This window comes from Gossypium hirsutum, chromosome A08 (assembly GCF_007990345.1).
Source record: "Gossypium hirsutum isolate 1008001.06 chromosome A08, Gossypium_hirsutum_v2.1, whole genome shotgun sequence".
Classification (NCBI taxonomy): Eukaryota; Viridiplantae; Streptophyta; class Magnoliopsida; order Malvales; family Malvaceae; genus Gossypium; species Gossypium hirsutum.
The window spans coordinates 78,876,061-78,882,244 of NC_053431.1; the positions used below are offsets into that span (position 1 = coordinate 78,876,061).

The following is a 6,184-nucleotide window of genomic DNA, read 5'->3' on the forward strand; positions in this document are numbered from 1 at the left end:
AAAATAAAAAAACTCAATTAAAATAAAGTTAAAATGAAACGGATAATTAATAAATTAAGCCATTGAAATCGCAAAAGACTAAAGTGCAATGCCCGCGATTGTGCAGGGATCAAAATTGGAAATATTCCAGATCTCAAAACACAATGTTTAGGCATGGACTAAATTGAAATATTATACAAATCCCAAAGAAAAATTAAAAAAAATGCAAAAGAAGTAGAACAAGTCTCAATTTGAATAATAGAGCAAAAGGGAGGGGCCAATCGCGCAAATAATCTGAAGCAGCAAAACGCGCGGATCCTCCCCTGGTAGGGTTGGTGTATATGCGTGTCAGCATGAAATGGTGCCGTTTCGGCACTTGGGCTCCAAAGACTAAAAGATGCCGTTTTTACTTGTTATTAAGCTTTAAAAAAAACTCTTGAATGGCCATCTGCCATTTTATACCAGCAACTAATAACCCCTACCATTTTATCCCTTTTTGCTAGGGTTATGGCCTCAATCTAAGGGCGATGACTGGACGCCGCCACACCACCATCGAATTTGGTAATCGACCACACGCAGAAAGGTCGCGATGAAATGCCGGAGGTAAGCAACACCCTCTCTTTATCTTTTTTTGATGCCAAAGAGAAGAAAGAAAACTAAAAAAAAAATATAGACAAGAAATGAGATCTAAAAAATAAGAAGAGATTGAAATCTCAGTTCACCTTTCTTTTCTTATTGATGTGTATTTTGTATCTGTATCAAAGATAAAATCCCCTTAAAAACTGATTTCGAATTGATTTTTCTTTCTTTCAATATGCGTGTGTATTTCTGTGAAAAGAGATCCCCTTTTTACATTCGATTTGCCCCGATCTTTATAGTCAAAAAAATAAATAAATAAAATATGGCCCTAGATTTTCTGTTATACATTTGCTGTCAATTGCTGGATATCTATTGTGTGTTGTTAGTCCGTTGCAGGTATAAAGGTCATGGTGCTACTGACATGGCGAGGCCGCTCGTGAAGGCTGCGGCGCAAGGGAACCCTAGGGTTCCAGAAGTTTCAATTTGCCCGGGCTATTTGGGCCGTTTTAAGATTGGGCCTTATTGTAAAATGAGTTTAAAATTTGGGCTTCAATTGTATGTGGGTTAAATGTAAATTTAGACTATGGACATTTATTGGATTTTTATTTTGTTATTTTGTTATTATTTTTTTTATCTTGGTTTTGGTATGGGCCCGAGCGAAATGGGCCTATTACAGCTGCCACTCCTTGCTCATTTTCGTGTAACGGAAATGAAGCAAAGGCTTTAAAAGGACCAATTTTGCCCGGTCTTGCTGAATGTTAACTTCTTTGGTGCTCCTCTTCTTTAACACTACAGCAAAACTGACTTTTAGCGGCAATTTTTTAGGCCTTTAGCGACGCTTTTAGGTGCCGCTAAAACTCTTTGCGGCGCTTTTACAAACGCCACACAAAACACCGCTATAGATGGCGCCACAAACGTTTGCAGCGTTTATTTTAAAAAAGCCGCTAAAGGTAATGGCCTTTAGCGGCGCTTTTCCCACAAACACCGCTAAAAGTCGCAACCTGTAGCGGCGCTTTTCCCACAAATACCGCTAAAAAGTCGTGACCTTTAGCGGCGCTTTTCCCACAAACGCCGCTAAAAACCGTGACCTTTAACGGCGCTTTTCCCACAAACGCCGCTAAAGGTCATGAAATTTTTAAAAAAAATATTAGAAAATATTATAAAGGTCATGAAAAATTAAAATTCATTATCAAAATATTGAGGAGAATAATATCCATGATATAAATATAAAAATTTTCTATTAAAATTCATTATCAAATTAAATTTTCTATGAAAATTTTAACTTTAAAATTAAATATAAAATTTGATGAATTCAAATTTAGAATTTAAAATAATAAATTAATAACACAATTAAAATTCAAAAGTTAGAACTCAAGTTATTAAATATTAAAATAAAAATAAAAATAAAAATATAGAATCAAAACTAACAGCAAGTCCAAATACAGCATCTTGTTTGCAAACCTAAACAACTTTGAAAATTGAAAGGTCTTTTATAAAAGACAAATTGCTAAGTTTTGAACTAGGAATTCTAATACCCCGGAGGACAATGCAAAGTTTAAAGCTTCATAAACTACACTCTCTTCAGGACAAGATGCCAATGAACCTACAAACAGGGGGGAAAAATATTATAGATTTGAATAGTCTGAAAGTGTGTAAAGGATTTTTGTACACTACTCTAGTTTGTTAATGCAGAAGTCATTGAAAAGGCTGTGCATAATATGTACCTACAACATACAAAATAATCTAACGTGAAACCTAAATCCGTTAACTACAAAATTGCAGGAAAAGAGATCTCTTTTCCAGCAACTAAACACTTCAATTTGCAGCGATAAAACATCTCAATTTCCAGCAACTAAACACTTCAATTTGCAGTACATAAAACACTTCATTTTACAACATTTAAGCACTTCAATTTACAGCATTTAAACACTTCAATTTGCAGCACTTTAACATCTCAATTAACAACATTTATACAACTCAATTACAGTGATAAAACATCTCAATTTCTAGCAACTAAACACTTCAATTTGCAGTACTTAAACACTTCAATTTACAACATTTAAACACTTCAATTTACAGCATTTAAACACTTCAATTTGCAGCATTTAAACAACAGCAGCCATCAATTAAATAAGAGGAATTTTAAACATTTAATAGTCATTTCCATCATAATCGACAGCAAATTATATATCCACCATTTAATTAGCTTAGTTTCAACATTAATTCGGTAATGAGCAACAATATACAGCAGCATTCACTCCACCATACAAAGATATTTTAAACATCAACTTACTCACTTCTGAACCTCATTAATAGCAGCAATTTAACTGATTTCTTTCATACAGTTCTTCCAACCCGAAACAGCAAGATTAAACCACCAAGGATTGATCTTACCTAAACCTGGTAAACCATGTTATTAGGATGTTGAAATTTGAAAATCAAGATTGCTAGTGTTAATTAATAAAAACAACAAAACATCTAAACGTTGCAAGACAATTTACAATCAAATATTAAAGCTTTGTTTATTTTCTCAAGCTGTAGTCCGTGGGCTAGAAACACCTGTTGCAGAAATATGTTTAACGCAATGCCAAAAGTTTTAAAAAAAATCAACATAAGAAAAGGAATTAGGAACCTTCTACAGCATTAGTGACAAGATCAACAGATACATCATGCATGACCGACACATCACCTATTTAACCACCAATCAAATACACAATCAGAGATTCTAAATTTCCACTCCTCACTAAATTTAAGTAATTAACTCGATAATCACTAAATTCACACTCAAATTAAATTAAATATTAGCACTAGAAACAAATTTGCACCAACATTCAAAGAGGTAATAATCCACAAGTCTACAAATCAGCTAAGGCAATTATCTTTCACCCATAGTTTTTGCCTAATAAAATTATGCTCCCAAGCTGATAAGTAATCCAATTCAAACACATAATTTCACCTAAAATACAATAACTATAATATTCAAACCAGAATATTATTTTACAAATTTAGAAAAATAAATGAGAAAAAGGATTAAAATTCAAGTTAAAATGTTAGTGAAAAGCTTATTTTCTTCTCACAAACCTTTGCATCATCCATAACATTAAACAAACAACACATTAGCAAGACGACAATGCTTGATGCAGAAATTTCAAATCTAAAATATCATCAAAATTTTAATTAAAAAAATAACATGCACATACAACTGGAAAAGAAAAAGCTAATACAACTTAATATTTATATTTAAATATATACTGTAAGTAATTAACACTCAAACATGAATAATAATTAATCATCTGTATTGAATTTGATCCAACCTCTGCGAGGCAACTCCATTTAACCAAAGTATTACAACTACTTCTTGACATCACAATGCTAGTGGTCCAAGCTTTCACTCTGTTTGGCTTTAAGATGGGAAAGCAGTAGAGTTGGAACATGGGCATCCATTTATTTTAATGGGAGTTGGACCAATGGACAGAATTCATGCATACTTTGCAGTCTCAATTCTAATCCAAATTACTTGATTTGGAAAGACTCTACCAGTGGGGATATAAACTACTGTTGATAGCATACTCAATTAAGGCACTTATGGTTTGCCGATGTAACTAGGGACAACAAGCAAAGTTTGCGTTTCAATCACTCTTCAATGCTTAAATTAATAGTTTTTGTTTAAGAAAATGAATAAAGATAGAAAAAATTTATATTACAGGAGACCCAAAGTAGAAAAAGATTACAGAAAATAAAAAAAGGGTAAAAGAGAAGCTTAACATACCTGAAATAGAAGACAAAAACTGTGAAAAATCAGTTTTAGTGCTTATTGACTACCTGTTAAGTTTGAGACAGGAAAGATTTTTAGAAGACCAAACTTTATACAAAAAAGAAACTATAAAAATTATATAAAAAGCTAATAAAATTATATCTTATCACCATGCTCTCATTCATGGAACCGTATGAGAAACTCACATGCCCTGAACTTATTAAGATTCATCACATAAAGTGCCTAAAATGCAAGAGGCAACCATTAGACGTGTAAGTATAAGAACAGTAAGGTTAACTGTGGCTACTAGTGTTATTAAAAAAGAAAAAACAAAATCAGCATGACCGAATTCCAAATATGTGCAGTCAAAATTAACACCAAAACTTGTTAAGAACCAACAAATTAAGGTGAACTGTTTTGATAACTGAACCTGTTTCTTCTTGGAATTTTCTTTCTTAAAATATTCAGCAAAAAACTCCTTTGTCATCGGCACCAGACTTCAGTGCACTGAACATTTGCTATGAACCCTCCTTTTACTAGATCTGGCCAATTTGCTTAATACAGTTTGGGACTAATTTGCTTCATGCCGCTTGAACGAAAGAGGAAGCAACGATAGCAACTCGCCCTGAGGGAGATCAACCAGCAACTAGATTCACTGGCACGGAGCCTGATTCACTCGCCCCCAAAATGTCTTCGTTTTGCCCATTTAGTCTTCCCCCGGTTCTAGGAGCAGCGATTGACTATCTTGATGCGGAGGGGTCACTTCTTCATGAACCAAAAGTTATATCCTAAACCAACAGATCTTCTTTCTCACAGCATTTTCGGAGTAGGCTCAGTGCTTTCTTGAAAGCCTGGAATTAAAAGAAACTGTAACAGATCGAGAGAAAATGAGTAGCTATGGTGGGTGAAATCAGTGCAGTGAAATGAAAAGGATAAACAAGTGTGATTGGTGTAGGTGTATTGACTTGGTGTTGCTGGAAATGGGAAATTTGGGGGCAAATTTTGAGAGCTATTTGGGGGATTTAGGGACTAACGAGCGGGTATTCAAAAATTGGGGATTTTGATTTTTTTTTACGGCGTCTTCATTAAAAACGCCATTATAACTCAATTTTTTGTGGCGTTTTAACGTAAAACGCCACTATTGATTAATTTTAAATTTTTTATATTCAACATATTTTTTTATTTTCTCTTTTGGAAATTTTTTTAATTTTGAATATTGAATTTTTTAATTGAAATATGGACTAAAATATTAAATATTAAATTTTTAAATTTTTTATTTTTAAATTTTAAATTTTAATTTTTAAATTTTTAAATTTTTAAATTTTTAAATTTTGAGTTTATTTTTTATTTCGGTTTAATGTGTAATTGTAGACGTGAAATTCTAATTGTGGTTTAAATGTATAGTTGAAACTTTAATTTTGATTTAATCATACACATTTAAAAAAATAAATACATCAATATATTTTTATATTGAATAAATATAAATATTTATGTATCCATGCAATATATAAATATAAAATGATGTTATATCAATAATTGTGTAAAAGAAAATGAAAAAACGTGGAGACACAATATATATTTTAAAAAGAAAATGAGTTACAATTAAAAAATGTGGAGACACAAATGAGTGCAGAGAATTTTCGTTCGTATAAATAAATATATATTTTGATTAATCAGTATAAATAAATATTAAAATAGTATAAACAAAAAACTATTAATAAAATTTAAAGGTAAACTTATCATTTAAAACATTTTCCACAAAATATCCCTTCAATCCATTAAACAATATAACACCTTATTAATATATAAAAAATATTTTTTTATCAAAATCAAGATATCTATTATCGATAACAATAATTAATTATAGGGTTT

The 6,184-nt window shown here is 31.7% G+C and overlaps 2 long non-coding RNA genes across 3 annotated transcripts; one reads left to right on the forward strand and one right to left on the reverse strand.

Moving 5' to 3' along the window:
* The first annotated feature begins 445 nt into the window (after positions 1–445).
* LOC121204591 (uncharacterized) lies at positions 446–1,171 on the forward strand. Its single transcript, XR_005899713.1, has 2 exons — positions 446–582; positions 955–1,171. It is a non-coding gene; the product is annotated as an uncharacterized lncRNA (long non-coding RNA).
* Positions 1,172–1,914: 743 nt separating this feature from the next.
* On the reverse strand, positions 1,915–5,379 carry LOC107948171 (uncharacterized). 2 transcript variants are annotated; one of them, XR_001697255.2, is made up of 4 exons: positions 4,483–5,379; positions 4,328–4,380; positions 2,856–2,958; positions 1,915–2,161 (listed from the first exon to the last, which is right to left on the reverse strand). It is a non-coding gene; the product is annotated as an uncharacterized lncRNA (long non-coding RNA). The 2 variants fall into 2 exon arrangements; XR_005899714.1 differs by having other exon boundaries at positions 4,328–5,379.
* Between the last annotated feature and the right edge of the window lie 805 nt (positions 5,380–6,184).